Source organism: Chelmon rostratus, chromosome 12, assembly GCF_017976325.1.
Source record: "Chelmon rostratus isolate fCheRos1 chromosome 12, fCheRos1.pri, whole genome shotgun sequence".
Taxonomy (NCBI): Eukaryota; Metazoa; Chordata; class Actinopteri; order Chaetodontiformes; family Chaetodontidae; genus Chelmon; species Chelmon rostratus.
This window is the reverse complement of record NC_055669.1, coordinates 24,656,847-24,681,550: the sequence shown is the minus strand read 5'-3', so window position 1 is coordinate 24,681,550 and position 24,704 is coordinate 24,656,847. Positions and strand designations below refer to the sequence as shown.

General features: G+C 44.8%; 1 protein-coding gene across 5 annotated transcripts in view; it reads left to right on the top strand.

Annotated features, from left to right (window-relative positions):
* The window catches only part of LOC121614598 (disco-interacting protein 2 homolog C), a 197,020-nt gene that overhangs the window by 70,808 nt on the left and 101,508 nt on the right, over nt 1–24,704 (top strand). The window lies entirely within an intron of this gene.

Below are 24,704 nucleotides of genomic sequence, written 5' to 3'. Positions count from 1 at the left end.
TGCCCTTCGCCCTGGTCACGATCTGATTTGTCGGGGTGCCCTCGATGTGACGGGAGGCTCAGATAGTGGAGGAGTACGTGTTGTAAACACTGATGTCGGGCAGGGCATTTGTGGTGGATAATATCAACGTGCTTCTTGGTTTAGAAATAATGTCTCACTCTCAGAGCCGGTGCAAAACACACAGGGAGAAGTATCACTTCACTGTACAGCCATACAGTAGAATACATGACTTCATGTGCTGTAAATATGGGTGATTGTAGCAAAGCGACCTGTTGAAACAGTGACTATACACAATCTTTGCAGTTTATTGACTTCAATTCCAGTGGCATGCACGGGGGGGCGGGGGAGGGGGGGGGGGGGGACTGGCCCAGTTTTTGCCCCCCCTCGTGGCCCAGTTTTTGAAAAACGCGCACTAAAGTGCCCTCTTGGGAGTCAAAACGCGTGCTAAAGTGCCCCCTGGGAGCCAAAACGCGCGCTAAAGTGCCCTCTTGGATGCCAAAATGCACTCTAAAGTGCCCTCTTGGACGCCAAAACGCGCTCTAAAGTGCCCTCTTCAGTGGCGTGGACATATGTGCCCTTTTTTTCCTTTCTGCCCCTGCCCTTCAAAAAGTCTGTGCACGACACTGTTCAATTCAGTTGAAGCTGATTTCCTTCCTCAAACTGACTCTGCAGGAAAGCATCAGGACGCACTGGGTTAGAAAAGGACCACAGCATCATGTTGGCAGGAATCTCAAAGCTCCGCAGTCAAATGTGGAGAATACAACAAGTGCTGTGCATCTTATACACACCGGCCACAGAAAAGAATAGTTTCTCAACACCTTCCACTGTTCTAAGTCAATGAGCAGCGAATACTAAATCACCACAGCCAGGTACATAGACTGGGCCGTCCTGGTTGGGGTTTAAGTCTGTGGTCATATAATGAGAACATCTCCAGTTTGAGTCCCACATGTGACATTTGTTGCATGTTACCCCTCCCTCTTTAGTTCCTGTCATCTCCCTTTGGCTGGCAATCTAAACAAGGTGAAACACGTCCTAGCAGCCTGGCTTGTTTTCCTTTGGCAGGAGTGGTCACGACCATGACGTTTCCTGATGCAGAGAGTAGCTCAGCAGAGGAAATGCCGCCTCGCTTTGCATCGTGCTGCTCTTTACCTCGGCCTGTTATCATCCAATCAGACCACTTCTCACTGACATGTGTTCAGTGTGCTTTGCATGCTGCAGAGACATGCTGTGCTTTCGCTGCTATTTATAATAATCAGGCAGAGAAAAATAGAGATGGACTCTTCCATTTAGAGTTATAACTCTTCAGCTGTTAGTATGCCAGGTATCATCCTTGTAGGTGTGGAACAACCACATCTGTTCCCATGTTTAAGGACTGTTGGGATTTGGTGGAGTGTAATGGATAGATGTCATGTAATACAGGGATTATAGTGGAACAATGCAGACAGTTGCCTGCTCTCTTCTCCTGGCGTACCTTTAGCACAGATCGCTTCACTCCCCTCGAGTCCTGCGACAAACCAAGACCGGAGCTGCTGACGGAGCTAAACACCGTTTTGCCTTCGCTGGGGGGGGTCAACCCCCCAAAGGTCCACTTTCAGATATGCTGAAAGGGCAGGGAGTGCCGCCGCCTCTGTCATAATGCCAAACAGCTTGCTTTTCAAGAACTGATAAGAACACTGTTTGCTGTGCCTCTGGGACAATAATCGGTTGGATTTGAAATGGTTTAATAGGAGCAGAAACACAGTGTCAACGTCAGTGCCGTTCAATCCAAAATCTCATTTTCCCGGAAGGGGAAATTAGCTTTGTGTGTGTGGCAATCGGCAGTTACATGTGGCATCTAGGCCTGTGGTGGCATTGTAGCAGCTAACAATAGCTAAAGCGGTGAGAGTATGATAGTATCTTAGCAGTTAGCATTGGTAGCTAGCAATTAACATTAACAGTATAGGTGAATCTAGCTTTATTGTCTTCTTCTGTTCCTCTTAGCAGGTAGCGGTTAGCACGTAACATTAGCTAAATGGTAGCATCGGAACTGTATTGTCCTCTTCTGTTCTTCCTAGCGGTTAGCATTAGCATTAGCAATAGTTAAATGGTAGCATCGGTACTGGCCACTACCTGGAGCATCTCTGGGTCAGTTGAACGTGGCAGTGCTGTTTGGATTGTGTAGGAGCAGTGTGAACTGGCACTAGGGGGGGTGACTCTGGGACGCCGGAGTTCACTGCCTAACCTCCTGGAGGTGTAGTGGGACTAAGTAGGCGAAACACTGTTGAAGGGAGGTTTCCACCTGATGACCCCCAGAGACGTGTTAGGAATCACTGCTCTTTGGCAGGTATAGAGGCAGATTAGGGCTCCAAGGTTCTTCACTGAGAATGAATCCTCTCTTTGAGCACAAGTATCTTGTGTGTAAATTAACTTACATGCATTAAAGTAATCTGGTACTTTAAGTTTTCTGCAGTAATCTGTCCAAGAGTGTTGAACCTAAGTGTAGATACTTGAAAAGGTTTCGCCTCTCATCCAAGAGGCTTCTTCAGTTCTAACTGACTGACTGAGCGCCAGGTATTTAACCTATGTGGGGTCATGGTCAAGGTCATTGAGACTACATGGTTCATTTGTGCAACTTGCCAACTGTGCTGTTGAATCTCCTGGGACGGGATGAAAGGACAGCATTGTAGGTGGGGATGAGTGGTGTCGTAGACCTCCTCCTCTGCTGAGGGATGCTTTCTCTGTTCTGATGTAAATCAGATCAATGACACTGATAACGTCCCCACAGAGCTGGAACACCTGGGGCTCCCCACCAGTCAGGCAGAATTGAGGAAACCTCTTGGATGAGAGGCAAAATGTTTTCAAGTTTCTACAACCAAGTCCAGTTGCTGCTCGATTCAGCCATCCTTGGGTAACCATGACCTGGGTGACTGAGTATCTCCAGACACCTGCAGTAATCTGATTTCTTTAAAAAGCACGTGGGCCAGAAATTTGGTTTGTTTAAATGGGGCAAGAGCTTAAAAGAAATCTCATCAATGCAGATAGATTTTGTGACAGTAAATGGGTTTCTAATAGCTTCCACATGTGAAACATGAGCACGGCAAAGGCAAGATGTCACTGCAGCAGCAGCGCCGAGGAATGAAAGGAAAGCTCGTGACTTAGTGGTACAGTGTGTCCTTGTATCCAAAGCAATTAAATCGAAAGTCCAACTAAAACCATATCTGAGTTGATTATGTGCTGAAGAGTTGAATTTATTTCTAATCGCTGTCAGAGTGTCACAGTGCCGTGCTCGCCGGTGTGGCCGTGGATGTGTTCTGCTGCAGATGAAGTGGTGAGGTCGTGAAGTTGTTGGAGTTTTTTTTTTTTCTTTTTTTTTGATGGATTGTTGTTCAGGCTGGATCCGGCTGGGATCTCACTGTCTCAGCTCTTTTAGCCTCCCGGCTCTGCTAAATGGGAGGGGCAATGCTATGTGTTTGTGTGTGTGTGTGTGTGTGTGCTAGGTTAAGCATGTACGCATCCATATGTTTGTGTACAGTACACTATACGTCGTGTGTGCGTGTGCATGATGAACAGATTTGAAATGTGTGCTCTTGCTGTAGTCTGTACTTTTTCCTCTTGAGTTCGAACGTTTATGAAGAATTCTCGTACAGATGTAAGATGAGTGCATGTAAGTTTGAAATATTTCAGATGTGGCCTGAGCGGATCTGATGGCATTTGTTCACATCTCACATTTGACTTTGCAGTTGTACTGACTCTTAAAATTCACCATTCATTCAGTCTGTACACACCTGAACAACACAGCTGTGGTCAGTATTAATACGATTAAAAACCGTTACTGGTAGCAGAATTTGAAGGAGTCGTGGAAACTACAGCTGTGCCATGTGGTTGGAATTAATATGCATTATAGCAAATATATGCAAAAACACGAATAAGATAATGAAATGAATGTTTAAAGCAAGTGTGTCTCTCTGTTCTACATCCTGTTAGATAGTTTATCTGTAATGTGTGTGTGTGTGTGCCTGTAACAGCCCTGTCTGGCCCCACACTGTTTAATGGAGTTTAAACTCTTCTTTATGGACTACAGACTTCCTGTCGAGACTCTTAGCCTGTAGTCGCCGCTGATTCCCTCTTGACACTGTGAGCTACATTTGTTGTTGAACTTCAAATTTTAACCGTCAACCCACATTTGTACAACATAAGAAACATGTCAGTGGATGAGCACGCAAACAAAAGGAAACGTGAAACCAGAGCAGCTGAAATCTGATAACAGAGCAGAAAAAAGAACCACTGAGATAAATCCACCAACAGTAATAACCTGCACTTTCACAGGCAGCTTAGGAGCCTCTTAAACGAAGTGTGTGTGTGTGCGTGTGTGTGTGTGTGTGTGTGAAAATATTCAGGCAAATCTAAAATAGACGGCGGTTGATCTTAATGTGACGCTCAGCGGCCTGTTGTTACTGTCTGAACCGCACAATGTCAAAATAAAGTTTTTATGGTGCTTCAGAGTAAAATGAGAGGCTGCTCTGCCTCCCTGTGGGATTATGGGAGTTGTAGGCTATTGTTAAAGTTGGTCGACTAGCATTTAGTTTGAGTTCACGGTGTGTGTGTGTGTGTGTGTGTGTGTGTGTGTGTGTGTGTGTGTGTGTTGGTTTTTCTTCCTCTATGTTTGTGCTGTAAAGTCTGTGTGTTTCTGTGTGTTACCATGTCATCACCTTCATGCAGAAGTGCGTGCGTGCGTGCGTGCGTGCATGTGTGTGCAGTTTGTATCTCAGCAGGATGTCTGTGTCCTGACTGGGTCGGCCTCTCAGTTCCCTCCTGCCTTTTTCCAACATCCTGTTTTCACACATATGTAACACGCACAGATGCATCAGCACACACCTGGGTCCTCGTTCCTCCGAAACTGCAAACATGAGACATGAAGACTGTTGAGGCCACATAAGGCCAGAGTTCCAGACTGACATTGTAACCGTCGCACCCAGAACTGTCCCAAAAAACACTTTCACCTTCCCAAAGTGAATGTGAACCGTCCTGTTGTTGTTAGTGACATAGTTTATGTAAAGCACTTTGTAATCAATAAGAGCATCACACACTTTTTGTTATTGTAAGTACAAGTACCTCAGCTGTGTACTTCAGTACAGAACTGGAGTGAATGCACCTGGTTACTGTAATCTTTGACAGTTTGGCAAAATGTAGACACTCACGTTAAGTGTCTGTAACGTCAAAAGTACTTTTACCTCCAAACTATACTCAGCTGAAGTATTTGGTACAGGTATTTACTGTAAACTGCAGTTCACTGTCTAGCACTATTGTTCTCTCAGTTCTGCTGTGTGTTAAGCCTCATTAGTTGATAGCTCTATTAGCTTCATTAGCTGTTAGCTCTATCAGCTCCATTGGCTGTGAGCTCTTTTAGCTCCATTAGCTGTAAACTCTGTCATCTGTACCATTAGCTCCATTAGCAGTTAGCTCTATCAGCTTCATTAGCTGTTAGCTCTATCAGCTCCATTAGCTGTGAGCTCTTTTAGCTCTGTAACTATTAGCTCTTTTAGCTCCATTAGCTGTAAGCCCTGTCATCTGTAGTAGCTCTGTTAGCTGTTAGTTGTATTATCTCCATTAGCTGATTGCTCTGTTGTCTCTTTTAGGTCTGCTAGCTGTTGGGCCCACTAGCTCCATTGGCTGTGAGCTCTTTTAGCTCCATTAGCTGTAAACTCTGTCATCTGTACCATTAGTTCCATTAGGTGTTAGCTCTATCAGCTTCATTAGCTGTTAGCTCTATCAGCTCCATTAGCTGTGAGCTTTCTTAGCTCTGTTAGCTATTAGCTCTTTTAGCTCCATTAGCTGCTGTAAACTCTGTCATCTGTAGTAGCTCTGTTAGCTGTTAGTTGTATTATCTTCATTAGCTGATTGCTCTCTTGTCTCCATTAGGTCTGCTAGCTGTTGGGTCCACGAGCTCCATTGGCTGTGAGCTCTTTTAGCTCCATTAGCTGTAAACTCTGTCATCTGTAGTAGCTCTGTTAGCTGTTAGTTGTATAATCTTCATTAGCTGATTACTCTATTGTCTCTATTAGGTCTGCTAGCTGTTGGCTCTTCTAGCTCCATTTGCTGTGAGCTCTTTTAGCTCCATTAGCTCCATTAGCTGTAAACTCTGTTATCTGTACCATTAGCTCCATCAACTGTTAGCTCCATTGTCTCTGTTAACTCTGTTAGCAGTTAGCTTTGTTTGCCAAACACACTGCAGGACTTTGCTGCCTACTGGTTGCTAGCAGTCTAAATACAGTAGATCCCTGTGCCCAGAGATAGGAGTACGCAAAGTGGCAGGGGGCTGAAAAATGAAGCCAACGTGGAAGTGTCAAAAACTGCAGTTCCTTGAATGACCACTCGAGCTCCTTCAGAAGCAAGTCAATCCCCATAGACCCCCACAAATATTCAACTCTACAGCAGAAAAAAACATGTTTACAGCCTGGTCCCAAAAAAAAGGTTTTGGTCTCTAAAGATAATTTACCCGTTCATGACAACTGTGCAGTTGGTGATATTTTTTTAACTCACTCATTTAGATTATATCAAGGCTTAAATTTCTGCATAACTATGATAGTGATCAGCAGATACCAAAAACTTGTCCCCTATCTCCAGATTCTGCATTTATATGGAGAAATCTGTTTATAGAAATAAGACTGTGAAGCTTTCTGAGAATAACAGTTCTAATGGTAGCACTGGTATGATTATTAGTAATTCTTGTGGTGGAAGTGGTTGTTGCAGTATTTCTAGCTGTAAATAATGGTATTCACTATGATGTTGGTATTTGTAGCGTCAGATGTGAGACAGTTTATAGATATACATGGATACAGTCTGAACACACTGCACCTCCTGCAGCCGGCCACGCTGTCGACTGGTTTTCCAGGTAAATCTGGGCCGTTTGGGGCATGTCCCGTCACGCCGGCCTGAGCCTGCGGGCTAAACAAACAAACCCATGTGTCCCGTTACTGCAGGCTTCAGCTGTTTATCGTTGTCATCTAACGGTTTTCAGGTGTGATCGGACGACACTCTGGTGCAGTCACTGGTGTTGAGTCCAAAGACGACGTAAGAGATCGGGAAGCCTGGAGTTTAAGTCGTGAAACACGTTTGTTTTCAAGAGACAGCAAGAGACAGTGAAGCAGCAGAAGGTTGTGTCCAGCCTTCATTTAGGTGCATTGACCCAATACAGAAACACACTTTCTTATGCATTCAGTATTATAAACAAACCATTTCTTTTTTAGAGTGTAGCTCCAGTGAAAACGGTTGACTCGGGGGTCTGTGGACATTGTTATAGATATAAGAAGAAATGTTTTCTGATCTGGTTTCCTGATCCTGTTTCCTGAACTGATCGTCCAAAACTGTGGTGACTGTTGTCGGATTAAAGGGAATGCTTGAGATTTTGAAAATTAGGCTAATTCACAGCATCACATTTACTGTGCAGGTTGAGGAAAGACCGGGAAGCCAAGAAACCACCATTCACCAACACTGATAAAACCAGGCACTCCTCTGAGAGGATTTGCAGGACAGAAACCTCGTATATCCTCTGCTTTTGCTTCTGAGACACAGCAGTCGTGCTGTCTTCTGACTGGAAGACGTAACCAGACTGGTTTTGACTGAGACACCAGATAGAAGATCATATTTCCAGCCTCACACACCTCTAAATCAATCTCCTGCCCCGCAGCTCAGGTTTTCGTCTCAGGAGCGATAAACCGCGGCTGCAGCAGTTTGAGAGCGTCCAGTGCTGATAAAATGTCAGCCTGCTGGAGGAGAGTGGGAACGCCACCTGTTGAGCCGGCAGCGACGATGGCGACGACCGCCTTCTTCTTCTGCAGTCATAAGCGTATTTGCAGCGGAGAGCTCTTTCCGCCCAGATGGAAACGGTTTGCAGCCGCGGCTCATCAGTATGCGTCTGGGTTTGGTAGACGAGGCTGGAACACGTTGCTGTGGCGAACGCATCACAAATCATGGCTGCTGCTGCTCCCCCTCCCTCTTCTTTTTTCTTTTCCTCTCGCCTCCATCGATCGGTCCAATTTTTTTATTTTTTTTGTCTGGGCATGAAATGAAGCAGCTGCTGTGAGGCAAGTTGTTAAGATGGGGAGTCACGGTGTGTGAGTCCTGGTGTGTGTGTATGTGTATGTGTGTCGCTATCTTTTGCTGCATCATTTGCCGCCCCCCCCCCTCAGTTGAATTCAATTCATTAGTGTTTATTGGCATGAATGTTACATGAGCGGAGCTGCCAGAAGATCCTGAATTTGGCAGCGGTTTATCATGAAGAAACAGAAAAATCAAATGACTGTAAATATCTGCCTGTATTGCATATTGCACAGCCCCCCCCCCCCCGTCTGTCTCGCTTCTTTTAATTTCTTTATTCTTCTCTCCATCTCACGGTGCAGCAGTGGCTCATGGGAGCAGCCCCGAGCGACCCTGTGGGATAAATCCATTTTAGAAACCCGAAATCTTGACAGATAGCATTTTTTTTCCTGTATGAGAGAGCAAGAGACAGAGGGAGGAGGGGGCAGGGGGGGGACAAGAGTGTGTGCATGTGCCCACACACACTCACACACTCACACACTCACAGCAGGGAGCATGGAGGGGAGCCTCCCAGGCATTTTACTCATGTAGAGAATGTAATGAAATCCAAGCCACTCTTCCTCCTCCTCTGTTTCCCCTCATCTTCCTCCTCTTCCCCAGGCACCTCATACACAGCATTAAAAGGACAGCAGGAAACACAAGACAGGGGACGAACCTGTGGTTGCGACGATGATTTCTAAGAGCGTCAGAGTAAAATTAACACATGAATGTCTTTTTTTTTTTTTAGGGTTTAGATTATTTTTCCCAAACATAAAACCACCTGTTGATTGGTTTCCGTCATATTAATTTCTGTTCTCAAGTAACACAACTTTTTCCCAATTAAATAGCCTCAAGGTTGAAAATATTATTAGCTTATCAGTGTTAGCTTTTCCATGAAGTGTGAATTCTGACTGTGGTCTCTCAAAAAGATGCAGAAGTATCCTGATGACCTTATTAGTGCTGCAAAAGCTCTTATGGAAGAGGTGGAAATGGATGGACTGATCAGCGAGGTGTGTGGCTGTCTCACTGGAAATCTGGCGTCAGGAGACACCTGCAGTCAACGCAGCGTCTTTCATCCATAACCGCAGTCTGTCCGTCGCTCAGCTGAATTTCAAAACAGACCTTAAAGGTTGATTTTTTGTCCCATCAGAACAACCTGCTGTTTAGTTTCTTTCACATTTCTGGTGCACTTCTACTCCAAATCGTTAGGACAAGCCAATTAACAAATTAGAGCTGTTGTAGGTGTTTCTTCATAGGACAAAAAATGGGATGTGGGAAAGTAAAGCATTGGGGATAGCTAAAACATCTGAGACTCTGAGTAAATACTTGATTCTTTTAGCTAAATTTTTTACAAGAGATCCTGCTAACTCTTGTTTTACCGAGCATTGCACTGCCATAACATTGACAGATTCATGATGGACAGTTTAAAATGAAATGCAGAAGAGCCAGACGTGTCTTTAATGTCTAGATCAGACATCAGACAACCAGGTTTCTAAATTACCCACAACCCAACTTTCACGTGTTCACAGTTCAGTCGGAGATCTTCCGTCTTGCCAGGCTTCAAGTTCAAGTGGCTGAACCACTTTGACTCGGACCTGTGAATGTGGGGGAACTAGCGAGAGAAGCGACTATTCGTTGGAAAACAACAACCTGAAGAGGTTAGCCTAAATGATGCTGTAGCATCAGTTCTATCAGAACTGGAGAGAATTTTGTTATTGAGAGAAGAGCAAAGAAAAAGGTGGAAAAGATGTTTTCACCAGTCTCCTGATTGGCTTCCTGCTCCATCAGATGGTTCATTGACCTGATTGGTCGATGTTAGCCAATGAAAGGCCGACGGTTCTGTGCATCAAACCGTTACCATGAAACCTTTCTCTTGTTATGCTGGGCTCATGCTGGCCTTTATGTAGCCCAGCAGTAAATTGCCCAGCGTCCCACTCTCCTTTTCTGTTTCTGCCTCGGGCTCTTGGCCATTATGTCTGGGGTCTCCTTGGGGCTTTCCACCTTCCTTCCCCCGTCAAACCGGCACTAGTTTCCTGCCTGTGAGGAAGCCAGTCCTCACAACTCATGTTTGCAGCGCTTTTTCTCCCCTTTGTTGATTTCTGCCAAATATCGAGTAGGATTCCTGTTTCTCCTTCAGGTCCTGTTGATATAAAGAGACTTTTGGTTTGGGGATTGGTAATGCTGACATGCATGTTGGCAGTTTTTCGAGTTTGTTTTGTTGTGATTAATCAAATGTTTTTTAAATCATCTCCTGAGTGCAAATACTTACATGCAGAGCAACACATTAATAAGATAATCTGATGTGTACTCCACCGAAGACTCAACACGATGAAGTGTTTTCCTCTTGGGCAGGGCGATCATCTTCCAGAGCCTCATTTGTTCCAATCCATCCCACAAGTGACCCCCATGAAATAAAAGTTTTGGTAATGCTTCACCCCAACACATCAGTCGAGCTTTAAACCTGCCCCGCACCCTGCCTCACCTGGTCTTCCAGATGACTCTCTTACAGTCCCCATAATGCATGTTTTTGTGTATTAGGGCTGGCAGGCGGAGCTAATCAGTCCCTGGTTGGAGTTGGCGTTCCCAAAGAAAGATGGCGTTTCTTTGAGTTTAATGATTTACAACTCTGTCTTTGAATTTCAACATCATGCCTCACAAACTTCTTTTTGCTGTGCCTGAAACGTTAACAGTGACTGACTCGATATATTAACCTGTCCTGTAGAGGAACAGCTCAGGTGGACTGTGATGGATGCGCATTAAGCACAACGTTAAGTTGTACAAATCAGATTAATTCAAAACATTTTGTCAGTATGTCTCTTTTTTGTTGTGTTTTGTCTCCACCTCTCTGTGTTCTGTGTCCTTCTTTATTAGAGCATTATTAGTTTTGTTCGGCCTTTAACACATGAACACACACACCTGAAATGAGGTGTGTGTGGAGGCGGGATTCCAGCTGCCGCTTTTTGAAACAGCAGCTGGCAATGGGAGAGGAGGAGGAGGAGGAGGAGGAGGAAGAGAGGTTTTTGTTTTAGTTCCCTCCACCACCTCGTCTCTACAGAGCTCATTTCCCTCCACCACAGCAAATCCCCAAATCATCTGGCTGTACTTGTGTTATTATTTCTCATTTTTTTTAAAAACTGAGACGAATGAGAAGGTTGTGGAAAAGAGGAGGAGGAGGAGGAGGAGGAGGAGGTCATTTATGGATCTTAATGGGCTCATCTAAATGTAAATGAGCACTGAGGTGGAGACAGGGTGTCCGTCTGCAGCCGGGGAAGCAAAATATTTAGAAAGAGGTAAAATGTGTTTTGAGTTCACGTCAGTGCGCGTTAATGGAAGGAAAGTGTGAAGCAGCGTTATTCACCAGAAGGTGTGTGAGCATCAGTTTAACATCAGCCACTTGTCATAGCGTCCGTTTGGAGATATCAGTGAAATTACAGCAAACGAACGAGACCCTGAAGGTGAAAAAGGTTTGATTCTGAGTCGGAGGCGAATTTGGTTGCTTTATGTCATAAAACATGCTGTTCTGAATCCATCCAGAGCTGAAGTGGTTGTTAATTATTGATCATTTTATTACTACTAGATACTGCTACTACTCCTGGTGATTAATGGCTGCCAAAGAGGAAATTCTCCTGTTTTCACAGCAAAATGTTATTTCAAAGAGTATGTGTTATATATGTACTGTGTACTAATTAAATACTGTAAATACAGAAGATGGTGATGGAATCCAGTGAAGTATTTTACTGTGAAAGGAACCGACTACTTTAAATACCTTATAGTTTGAGGAGAGTCTGCAGTCACCAGCTGCTCTGTTAGCAGGTCAAACAGGGATTTGGTTTGTTGATATCCACCCACCAGTGCTGATACAACCACCCATGGTGTGTGTGTGTGTGTGTGTGTGTGTGTGTGTGTGTGTGTGTGTGTGTGTGTGTGTGTGTGTGTGTGTGTGTGTGTGTGTGTGTGTGTGTGTGTGTGTGTGTGTGTGTGTGTGTGTGTGTGTGTGGGCGGGAGGATTAGCCATATTAGCCATGTTAGATACACACATGTGGCCGGCACAGATGCTGTGGAAACTCAATCTGTACAGTTGGAACGATTGGGGTCACCAGAGGTGGTTAAGCACCAGCTGTGTGTGTGTGTGTGTGTGTGTGTGTGTGTGTGTGTGTGTGTGTCGAACCTGCTGGTTGAACCGAGGCCTCTGGGCTCCCAGCATCATGGCCGGGATCCAGTCTCAGGAATTCAGGATTGCGGGATGACGTCCAGCTTCGGCCGTTGTTTTGCTTGGAAAATTACAGGGAACAGAAGGGACACGGAGCTTCACTCTGTGCCTCTTTAAACGCTGTAACTCCTCAAACATGCAAGCTATGCTTAACTATTTGAAGTTTTTCTCCTAATTGGTTCCAGATGAGTTTATGATTTTTTTTGAGAGTTGGCAACAATGCTGCTGCAAGTGACAGATGTAAAAAAAATAAGGAGAGCAATGCCATGGCAACAAGATACATGGATAAGTTATCATCTGCATCATGAAATATTAAAGACCAAATGATTCATGATGAAAAATGTTTAATTAGTGAAAACAAAGACTGGGATGTAGGCATTTTAGTTTGTATTGAAAGAGCTGTTAATCAGTTTTAGACTCAGGTTTCAGAGCTGTGGTTTGACTGTTAGCACTCTGGTTACATCTGGATCACTGATTGGGACTTTAACGAGTTGACGAGTTTCATTCTGCATAGTTTAGGATTTATTGTGTGAAGGAAAAGTTTCTTTTAACATTTTAGTCTATGAATTCAATCACAGAAATGGAGTCAACATTTGTTGGGAGTGTCCTCATTTTTCTCAATATAAACTGCAAGTATTTCACCTTTTTGCACTTTATTCCACTGACATGTCGCGTGCAGGTGCGTTGTGATTGCATGATATGTCTTAGATCACTGCGGCGCAGGCATGCTCCTAATCTGTTTTATTTCAAGAAGCCAAACTTCTCGAATGTTGGCTTCATGCTAGCAGCTGTACACAAACTTAGACTAAATAAAATAGTCTAAAGTTGGCAAAACAATATGGTTTAAATCCCAAACTGTCTACTGAAATAAAAAGCTGAGAGGATTTCGCTCTGGTTTTGACACTTTTCCGTTCTCTGTGCCAGGACACATTTCCGCTGGTACCAAAGAGGTACTGAGGTTTGATATTTAGCTCTGATATTTGGAAGCAGAATGAGGGAGGACACTGAATTCCTTGCAGCTTTCTGACTCCAGGACATTTTGAGAGACGCTTTGCCTGTTGCAGAATCAACCCTGCGACCTTCGCTTTACAAGATCTTCATATTCCATCTTACTCACCATCAGCTCACCCTGCTGGCCAACTTTCAAACATCACTCTGAGCAAACCAGAGCTGCTGTTTCACACCCAGTTCCTGTGGTCACATCAGGGTGTTTTAGTTGTGACGCCCTTAGATTTCACATTTCTGCTGCCACACGGCTGTAAATCTGCCCTGAGCTGTAGGAAATGAGAGTGTTTTTCTTTCATAGCCTCAGTATTAAGTGCAATATACTGTAGGTTGAGTTGCGGAGGGGAAATGTGTGGGAGTCGGGACATATTTCGCTGCTTTCTCAGTGTCATTGTGATTTCTGTTTATGGAAGATGTCATTTTGAAAGAAAAAGACAGTCTTCCACCCAGACGGCTTCTCCTTCAGCCGTAAAATGATGGAGAGCTCTGCCACCACCCTCACTCATTACGCTGTGGTGAGGAGTGGAAAAGAAAACTCTTTTAAACCAAAGTTCACGTCTCTTCCCAGAAGGCTCTCAAGTCTGAGGAAGGTCAGTGCGACGTCTCCGCCGCCCAATTATTTGACAGCGGGTCCAGAACTGACAGGAACAGACGTCAGCGCGTCCTTTCTTAATCATCTGCTCACTTTCATCTCCTCTCAGCTGCAGTGGTGCCACACTCTGAGCCTCGCGCCGGGCCTTCTTCTTCTGTGGTGGTCTGTGTGGTTGCAGCCATGTTTGATTTGGGCCGAGGCCTGAAGTGTGAATAGCGACGCATCAAGGTCGAGGGAGTTTCTGTGTTCCCACTCTTCGGCGCTCTTCGTCGCTCTGTGTAGGAGTAAATTAGCGACAGCCGCAGAAGAGGCCGGCAGGGAGGTGAGAACGAAGGGAAAGAAAAAAGGATTAGATGATCAAAAACAGAGGAACAAAGGAAGGAAAGGAGGGATGAGAGAGATAGAAAAGAGGTTTCTGAACCATCTTCTGCTGGCTGAACGTCAGGAGTGAAATCGTTTTGAAAGAGAGAGCAGCTCCTGAGAGAGAAACTGAGTCGCAGTTTTAAAGGCTTGCACTCCTCTCAGATTAAAACCACATTGTTTTAGCAGCACACGCTGGTATTTCCTCTCGGTCGGAGCGCTCGGAGGCTGCTGGGTGGAGCACCGGGGGAACGCGAGTGCCTCGCCAAGCAGCACTGCAGCTGACTCTCGGCAGCACATGGAATTACCTCTGCCGCTCTCAGCGTGCCAGCCAAGAGAGGCCCGGGATACTTTACAGAGGAAGTCACCGCTGGTCGTTAGGTCCTGGAGGGCTGAAGGGTGCGCTGGTCGACTGGAATAAAAAGCAAGTTTTGGAAGCGTCAGGATCGTAAGGAGCGCTGACAAGCAGGCGAGTCACAGTTTGTGGCACTGCTTTGGAGAAAACGTGCAGACGTGTGAAAACTTTCGATCTCTGAGCCGATTTAGTGATCTGGAGGTCAACAGATGTCTAAAGCTGCATTCAGTTTGATCAGAAATGAAATATTTTATGTCATGGTTGCAACTAACTCAATAAGATTAGATTTCAACTGCAGTTGAGGACGTCTGGGTTAAAAAAAAAAAGACCAAATTTAAGAGAAGAAGTTCAGTCTCCGCCATGAAAACAATAATGGACCAAAAAACTGCTCTTGCAAGCTTTTTTTCAGAGCTTTGATCGAATAAGACTCCATCTGCACCTTAAGTGAAGCCTTTCTCATTGAAGGGACGAAAAGTGAGTGTTTAAGACATCCAGATTACATTTATCCATTATTTCAACAACTTTCAAGACGTATACGTCATTTTAAAGCACAACCTTAATACACCAATGCTTTTAACAGTCATACATAAACTACATGCCAACTGAATTTAGCCTGGTTTAAACCTGAAAGCACAGAACAACTATAATCTGCAAATCACCACAGCAGTGCTCACTGCAACAGCCCAGCGAGTCATTTTCTGCTCTGAAGTTGTGCATCGTGAGACCGTAAATTGTGGATTGCTTTAGTATATTTATGGATAGGTCTGACATGCAGTTCTGGTCGATTGTTTTGGGATGTTTGTCTTTTGTTGCCTGTTGTTTTGCTGGATAGAACATCCAAGTAACATCAACGGTTCCTCCGTCATAAATTCTGTTGGGCAAATTTTATATTAAGGTGCCAGATTTGCAACTATTTTCCACTTCTTAATGTAATAAATTAAGCATTCAGGCAACACATGATGACTCAAAAAGACTAGTGACAGGAAGCATCACAGTTCATATCCCTACCCAGAATGCCTTTTGGCAGTGAGCAGCATGGCTTGTCTGGCTGAGTGACTTTATTTCCAGTGAGCAGTAGGAGGAAGCCGGTCATATCTGGGATCTGGGTGTGAAGGGGTAATGCTGTGTGATGGTTTTACACAGTCACTGGATTACGTGCTCATCTGTGTGCATGTGTGTGCGTCTTGTACGCTACATAATCTGCTGGGATTAAATGCACCGCAGTCAGGCCAGCAGAAGAGTGAGCGATGTTTTCAACCCGAGTATTCACAGAGAAACCAAAGCAGCGATGTAATCGATGTAAACTTCTCACAAGCTCAGTTTTCTAACCATTAACACAACCGCGGCCAAAGGGCTTATGATTGGTTTAACCTGAGTTTACTGAAGCTTTATTTATCCAGTGAAAGCTAACTGAGCACACATGTTCTTCTGCTTCATAGCCCTCACATTTACATGACTGTTGGTCTGCTGGTGGCTCCTTCACTGGAGCAAATGGGCTTCTGTTTATTTTTAAAAGACTCCACGAGGGGACGAAAGCTGCTGAGAGACTCAATAGTTTCTTTCCACACTCACATTTTCTGACCAGCTCTGCATATTTGAACTTATAAACGTAGGTTTCCTAAACTTGTAGCACCTGACGGCCACCTTCAGCTCCCACGTCATAACTGGGTCAAATCAGAAGACACATATTGCTGGAATCGGTAGAACTTGCACTTTTTTTGTGGTGGACGTTCTTCTTTTGTCCATTGAGGGCTGGAATTAGAAGCCGCATAAAAGTATTGTCCTTATAACTTCAGATCCGGCCTAATAAATGTAAAATTTAGACATTTTCTTCAGCATCAGAAGTTATTCAGATGATTCTACACCAGTGGTTACAATAAAAACAGGAACTGCTAAAAGCTAATGCTGCATGACTTGTCACTTGAACTATCTCTAGAACATGGGTCCTCATGGGTCCATTTGGTTCCGAGTTCCTACTGGTTCCTACTGAGACCCAACTCAGGACCCTATCGGAGTACAAAGTATAGCCAATCTAACTGGATCCAAGTGGCACCCATGCTGTTGCTATGGGTTTCATATATCTAATCCCAGATGTTGGTGATCGGTCTTTTTCGGTTGTTCAGGCTGACAGCATTTTGGTCGTCTGCCTGCAACGCAGTGTTCGGCTGGCAAACCCTGAGTCCTGGCATTCATGTGGATGCTACTCTGACAGGTATCACCTACCTAAGCATTGTTGCAGACCAAGCACCCCCCCTTCATGCTGCTTGAAGGGGACGCACACAATATTAGGCAGGTGGTTTTTATGTAGTGGCTGATCTGTGTACAAACCCAGCACCTCTCTGTGCTGTGCTGTACATTTCCTGGCTAACCCCCCCTGAGATCATAGTCAGCTACACTGAGAGCCAAAGTCTGGGTCACCACTTCCTCCTCCTTTTCTCCAGATTGCAGCTGGCGGATGTAATTGAATCACGGAGGAAGCCTCGTCCTTTGGTTGTGGACGCAGTGGAAAGATGGATGCGATGCTACCTGTTGGTGTTTTCAGCTGGTCTTTGATTTAGCGGAAGCTGTCAGGGATCGTAAAGTTAAGTTTTTTCTCTGTAATAGTGCTGATTTATGCTGTGAAAGGATGTGCTGAACACTCGTGCTGTTGTTCAGCCTCACAGTGATGCAGTATAGATGTACACATCTGGGAGCCGCCAAGGCAGTCAGTTCAAGTGTTTCCTCAAAGGAGCTTTCAGTTTTTTCCGGCAGCAGAGGCCTCTTATTCGCTGCCGCTGTCCAAATCGTCTCAGTCTTTTCCCTCGAGGCCAAACTCTCAGGCAGTGAAGAGCAAAAAGAAAAAAAAAATGGCTGCCAACACTGATGTGACACCCAAAGACGTCACTCCTGTCACTTTGATGTGAAGTCAGTTTAATTTTGGGGCTCCTTCCCTTTCTCTGTCGTGTCTGAAAATACTCCACTGAAAGCCCTTTTTTTTTTTCTCAGCATCATTTCCTCCCCACCAGGCTGAATCAGGTGTCAGAGGGTGAACAGCTTTGGTTTGTGTCTGAGAGTTTATTCAGTCGACAGCATCAACAGATTGATTATCATGTGACCTGCAGTAAGCATGGTCACGTGACAACAAGTGACCACATTAGGTGGTTTGGGCAAAAAACTATCGTTGCCATATGGTGCAAATCCCAAATCCAGACCACTAAACCAAGACTGAGGCCAAAATGGATCAGCTGCTGATCCATCTTGAGACATTGTCCCGGCAGAGAGCCAGACGAACCCAAAGTGGAGCGATAACCTTCTTGTTGCAGGGAAGCGTGTTTAAAGGTTGTTTCTTGGCAGATATTTCCGTTCTAAAAAGCAGATTAAACCCAACCTTTTGCCTCCGAGTAGAAAATTGCACTGACTTGCGAGGCAGCATCATTTTCCTCTAAATGGTCCAGATGAGCGCGTGTGGGCTCCGCTCAGACACGGTGCATTTTGGGAAGTGTGAGTCTATTTTGAGTCCGTGTGGTCGCTCCTGTGGGTTTCCTCTAAGTAGCTTTTAGCAGGGTTTGATAAGGCCTCCACACACACACACTCTGTTAAACCCAGCAGTCTTATAGGGCATTAAACCCCCATTTTCATTTTCTCTAAAGCAGCTTTTGTTTGAAGGCGTGTGAAATGCACCAGGCTCCCCTGATAACGCTGCACTTTGTCGGTTATCGACTGGCGGAGGTCTGCGCTCGGGTGATCTCTATCGGATCTTTATTGTGATGGGGCGCATGCTTTCTCAAATGCCAGCTTGTATTGGGTTATATCTTTAATCTTTATTCACCTGGCGAGCTTTCAAGTGGTCTCTGTCTTCACTGTAGATGACTGAGGATGGATTCGGGAATTACTTGTCATCATTTGGGCTAAAGGAAGGGGAGAGGGCAGCATGTAGGAACAGGAAGGTTAGGAGGTTGAAAAGAGATCGTCTCTTATCTGGACAAGCTTGATTTCACTTTTCGGCCGGTATCTGCCCTGCGTAGTGCTGAACCATCAAATGTGTCAGGAACTGGATCCTTGCAACAACACAACAAACTGCATTTATATGCATTATGCACCAAAACACCAAGGCAATAAAAGTGATTCTGATTCAAAATATCCATAAAAAACACAATCAAAACCACAGAAGGAAGTAAAAGCCAATGAAACAAGTAATCAAAGATAATTCTGCCTGGTCTGCGGACATTGGGGAAAATTTAAAATTTCCAACTTAGCATTTTAGATGTGTTCTCCAAGGTGAAGCTGCTGGCAAGAAGCAATTCAAATGCACAGTGCACAGTGTTTGCTGGACCAAGACCATGAGCGAAAACCAAAAAACTTCAACAATGCAAACAATAAAATGTAAAAGCCTCATTATCAGCCTGACAGGTGGCTTCATTTTGAAGCCTGGTGGAGAACTGTTTCTCCTGCTCTCATCTATATTCTGACATTGTGTCTTTGGACAATAATTGTCTTTTACCACATGTTGTATGCTGGAGAGTATCTACTGCATTTATTTGCTGCAAATGTGCTCTTAATTGTTAGCCAGCAGAGCTGATGGCGAGCTGCAGCGTCAGCCTGCAGCCTCAGACACGGTGTCAGTGCAGGTTGCACTGGTTTGATTGAGGTTTCTGTTTGCACTGAGTGTTGAAACTCTAAATATTCAAGAAAAGAAGACAAACTTAAACTTTATTTCTAAATGTCACAAATGTTAAACCGTAGAAATCCACCAGTGCAGACGAAGACCTTCAAACCGAACTCTTCCTCTTCCTCCCTGCATCCTAACTTCTGCTCTGTTCCGTCCTCTGACTCTCAGTAGACCTGCAGAACCTTGTACCTACGGCCCATTAGAAGCTGACAGAGTGTGACTGAGGAAGTTTAGACTCCATGATGAGTTCAACAGAGGGCGAACCGAGGTCTTTTACCCTCTCAGCACCGACCCATGCCGATGACTTAGTCCTGACTTGAAACTTAAGCTGCTGCATGAAGTTTTGGCCCCAGTTTGTTGTACTTGTCTTGCCTGCTCTCATGAGAGATATGCCTCATCAAAGGGTTAACGTGATTTCTCAGACTCTGTGGTTTTCAACTTGTTGTGCATGTGCTCAGTGACACACAGCAGCTACAATCACACCGCACGAGTTCTTTCCACCATTTCTGCCTCAGAGAAAACCACAAACAATCAATTAAAATCCTTCAGGTGGTTTTCATAGTTTCCCCTTGACCCCCAGCCCTCCCCATGCAGGTCAAAGATCAGCTGGAGTCGAGTGAAGAGTTGTCATTTTGTTGAGCTGCAGACAAACTGTCATGTCAGTGAAGATGAGGGAGAGGTGCAGGTGGAAGAGAGAGACTGAGTTTGTTTGTGTGATTTATGTGTTTGTCAGAGGTCTAACTGCCACCACTTCAGCCCTCAAGGTAAATATCATCTGACAGACAGCCAATTCTACCTGTAGCACAGGTGTGTGTGTGTGTGTGTGTGTGTGTGTGTGTGTGTGTGTGTGTGTGTGTGTGTTGGCACAGTGGGACTGCAGCAGTATTGAGTATCAAAGGTTATCTTGTTCTATTTTGGGAATCTCCTCTGTAGGCAAATTTCTACTGGCTGCAGGATCCGTTCTGTTGGTGACACACACACACACATACACACACACACACTCTCACTGTTCATATAAAACAGTGTGTGTGTCTACAGTAAACACGTGCACTATTGAGAATATTAACTTCAGACTTATGATTAAAGCAATGTTGACTTTCAAGCGGAGACTCCACAATCTGTCTCTGTTATGTTTTGCTGTTCTATTTTGGGAATCAGTGCAGCAGGCAAATTCCTACAGGATGTAGTGTAGTGGTCACACACACACACACACACACACACACACAGCTCATGTTCAGACTTCATTTAAAAAAAATCCTATCATCAGCTCACTATGCTCACTCCATGCCAGCCTTTACAGGCTAACAGTCTTTATGAGCTTCATGATTATTGAACAGTTTGCTGAACAAACGCGACAGTTTCTTTGACTCTTCCACCTCTTCATCGTCCTCTGAACAACCTCTGTTGTTATTGCCCGGATTCAACACGCTTATTTATCTTCCCGTGTCGTAAATCGCCAAGACTCAAAGTGAGTTTAGATCTATAATCAGCCTTTTGTTGGCAGAAAACGCTTCAGTGGAAGGCTGATCAATGTTCACCGCAGCTATAACTGAAAATCTATGTTTTTACGATCTACTGCAAAGCCTCACGATGGGTCACCATGCAGAACTCGTGCAGAAGTTGTTGATACGTGAACGTTTAACTGGGAGTCTCTGCTGAAACCACTGTCACGTGATCATGGTTTCTGTAGCTAACATTCGTTTCTCTGTCGGAGTACAGAAACCATCGCGCAGAGAGCATGTTAGCTGTTACTGAACGGACGATAAATATCTTCAGCTGCCGCCGGTCATATATCAGACGCTTTCTGCCTGCTAATGATCAAATGTTTGATTTCGAGGTTCGAGTGGCGGCATGTGAACAGCGATTTTGTGGCGCCATAAAAATGTGACATCTTCCATTTAGATTTTGAGAAAAACTCGTTATTCACATGTCATTCACAAATGGCTGCAAAAAAAAGTTCTTCGATCAGCCTCCGATGTATTGATTTGATTGATTCCCCCTGATCAGCCCCCTGATAGTACAGCAGGACATAACCATAACCATTCCTGGGATTACCAGAGATCATTAAACACGCTTTGATGCATGTTCCAGTCTGTGAGAAGCCTCGACAGAGAGCAGCAGAAATGTGTTTTTGATCTAAACCGTGCAGTAATCTACTGTAACAGACACATGAGACTCGGTCCGGGTGATCTGCCGGAAAAAGCGACCCTGTGACCCAAATCCTCGGCCCGCTCCGATCACGAGACGAGCAGCTAGACGGGGACTTTCCTCGGACACGTGGGTCAGGTCGTTCAAGCTCAGCGCTGCGAGAAGACGGCCCTCGGAGAGATGACCGAGGCCCTGCTGTAAACCTGTGTCCCGGCAGGAAATGAAATCACCCCGGAACATTTGTTTTGCTGCAGGATGACGTTTTTTTTTGTTGCGGAGGAGTATTTGTGTTCCAGTCACGTTATTTAGTTTTAATAGAAAATGATTTGACAGCGCTCGAGAGCCATTTGGAGCAGGGTGTGCCTCTGATACCTGAGGAATTACATGTGATGATCTCCGGTCTCAGAATAGATGTGAGCAGACTTGCAGCCTCGGTTTTTATTTCGAGCGTGGGAATATTCTCACATGTTTGACCGTCAGGAAGTGATCATCATGACAACAAGCAGCACAACAGGGAAGGAGTTTAAAGGGACTGTGCTGCAGAAGCTCAGAAAATCGACCCCTTTCTTTAATGAAATAGTTGCATGTAATTTATTTGAAATGTTAAAGATTTGCAGTTTAAGGCATTAAATGAGATTTTGCAAACTGGCTTGTTGGTGCAGTTTTTCGTTAAAGGGCAACTCATCGATTTTAGACGCTGAAGTCTGTTGCAGGTGTCGGGCAGTGCTGCTGTGTAGTGTTTTATCATCTGTATCATCGTCCAGCGTGTGGAGGGTGACTGTAAACGTCATCGCTGAAAGGTCACGAGGTTCAGCAGTTCTGTTGGACTCGACAGTTTCACTCATTTCACACATTTGAAGCTGAAAAACCACCTGAACTGACGTCAGCATGTAAACAAAGTCTAATGTGTCATGTTTTAGGAGTAGCAGCTGCGTGTTTCTTCACTGTCTCACTTTTATTGTTTCACTTCTACAGTCTGTCGCAGGGAGACGTTTTTAATATACCTGAGAACATACAGTAAGTTTTTAAAAGTCTAATTCTGAGTATTTTAGAAGATATCAAACAATATGTTTGAGATAGAAATCTGCCAATTATCACAATTATCAATTTCATCCACATCACTCCCCTCTTGTTGGCAGTTATCGCCATAGCAACCACTATGGGCGTTCCCGAGGGTCAGAGGCTGTGTGTGTGTGTGTGTGTGTGTGTGTGTGTGTGTGTGTGTGTGTGTGTGTGCGCGCGTGCGCATGTGTGCGTGCGCGCTCTCTCACCTCACTGTGAAATCAGCCGACAAACAAACCAATTTGTTTGTCTTGCTGATGTCGCCCTCGGTGTGTTTGGGCAGGTTGGACTATACCAACTGAGAGAGGCTGGGGGGGATCGGGGGCAAACACACAAGCATGTGCGCGCGCACACACACACACACACACACTTAACTGAGGTGAAAAGTAGTTCCTTCCTAGACTAAAAGAGGCAAGTAAATGGTGCAATAATTGCCAACCAGTCCACTGCTGCGGTGTGTGTGTGTGTGCGTGCGTGCGTGCGTGCGTGCGTGCGTGCGTGCGTGTGTGTGTGTGTGTGTGTGTGTGACTTAACAACAAAGGCAGCATCAGTAGCTAAATGTCAGCAGACACCTTCAGCTCTTTGTGTAGAGGAGGTTGACCTGCTCCTCTTTGAAACTAATAAGCTGCTTGTGTTTTTGTGTGTGTGCTAATTGAGAGACTGTGTGTGTGTGTGTGTGTGTGTGTGTGTGTGTGTCTTGCCAACGGGGAGTAAGCCACCAGTGTTTTCACACACTGAGCTGTGGGAGGACCACAGACGAGGACGGAGGCTTGTCTGAGAGGAGCATGGAGCTGAGTTTGACTGTTGTGTCAGTTGTTTAGCGTTATGCTCGGTGAGTAGAAGGACGCTGTGCTGTGTTTTAAGGTGTGTGTGTGTGTGTGAGCTTATTTTGCAGATCTAATTAGCCTAATTGGAGAAATGTTTCACCGTTCTTTGGCGTCACCTCGTTTGTTTTTCTCATTGCTGGATGGAGTAAGTGTGACTTTTGACCGCATTCAATATTTCAAGACTTTTAAATGAACTTTTCCACTCTGTGAAAGTTTATTTTGCAAACCAGTCGTTCTAGTAGAGCTGCAAACATCACTCGCACCAGGACTCACCAGCAGTGCTGTCACAGTAGTGGTTGCAGCAGCAGTAAGACGTGTGTGTAGTATCTAATGTCACTGTAGCTGCTCTGAGCGCTGCGTCATGTGTGACCTGCAGCTCTTCTTGCTGCGTGGATGCTGTTTATTGTGTGTCTGTGCGCATACGATGACGTGATGTGATGGAGAAGAAAGATTCATTCGTTTACTCAAGTTATATCAGAGTTATTGTAATTATGAGTTCCTCACTTGTAAATAGCGTTTAAGTCGAAAATGATGAGTGGCTCTGGCTCATGTGGAAAACCTCGCAGACGTGGTGTTATTTTATCAGAGCACGCTATTTTAATCCTCACATGTTTTCATATGACGGCAAGTCTTCATGGACTTGATGAAGTCATGAACAATGGCAACATGTTTTAGAGCGTCATGATTTAACCATCAACATTATAAACCTCATAACCTCTGCACCTTCTGAAACACGTACCTGTCAGGGTCAAACACCTGGAGTGGGCTCAGGCTGTGTTGATGCTAATCGTGCTTTTTGGGGGTTCTTATAGCACTTTGCTAACAGATGGAAATCAATCGATTTGACCAGAAGCATCTACTGTTGCAGTGTATGCTGTGCATAATCTTTGGAAGTGACTACTTTTAGACTTGAGATCTATTTTTTGGCGATCTCTGTTGAAACAGGAGCTGCATTTGTACGCCTACATCAGCAGCAGTAATGATGGTAGTAGCTATATGATTAATATCATCAGTTCTAATATTCATGTATTTTTAGTAGTTCTTCCAGCAGTAGTGTGAGCTACAACAGCAGTGGCAGAAGTAGTCACATAGGATCAGAAGTAGTGGCAGCAGCTGTAGTTGTAGTAATACAGGTACAGCAGTAGTGTTACTGGTGATAGTCGTAGTTCTGTGTGATTATCAGGAGTTTCAGCAGTAAACAGTGTGGATCTTTTTTTACTGTTTAATTAATTATTTACCGACACGTTTCAGTCTGCACTTTAATTAAGTAGCTGCACTAATGAAGCCTCGCCTTTCGCACAGATTCACTTCCTCGACCAGCTCCAGCGCTTCAACATAAAGAGCGACGGGGACTTTCCACCCAGACCTTCTCATTGTGCGTGTAATGGTTGTACTGGAACTGAAGCCAGCACAGTTAGCTCTGTTTTTCCACAAGCGCACCG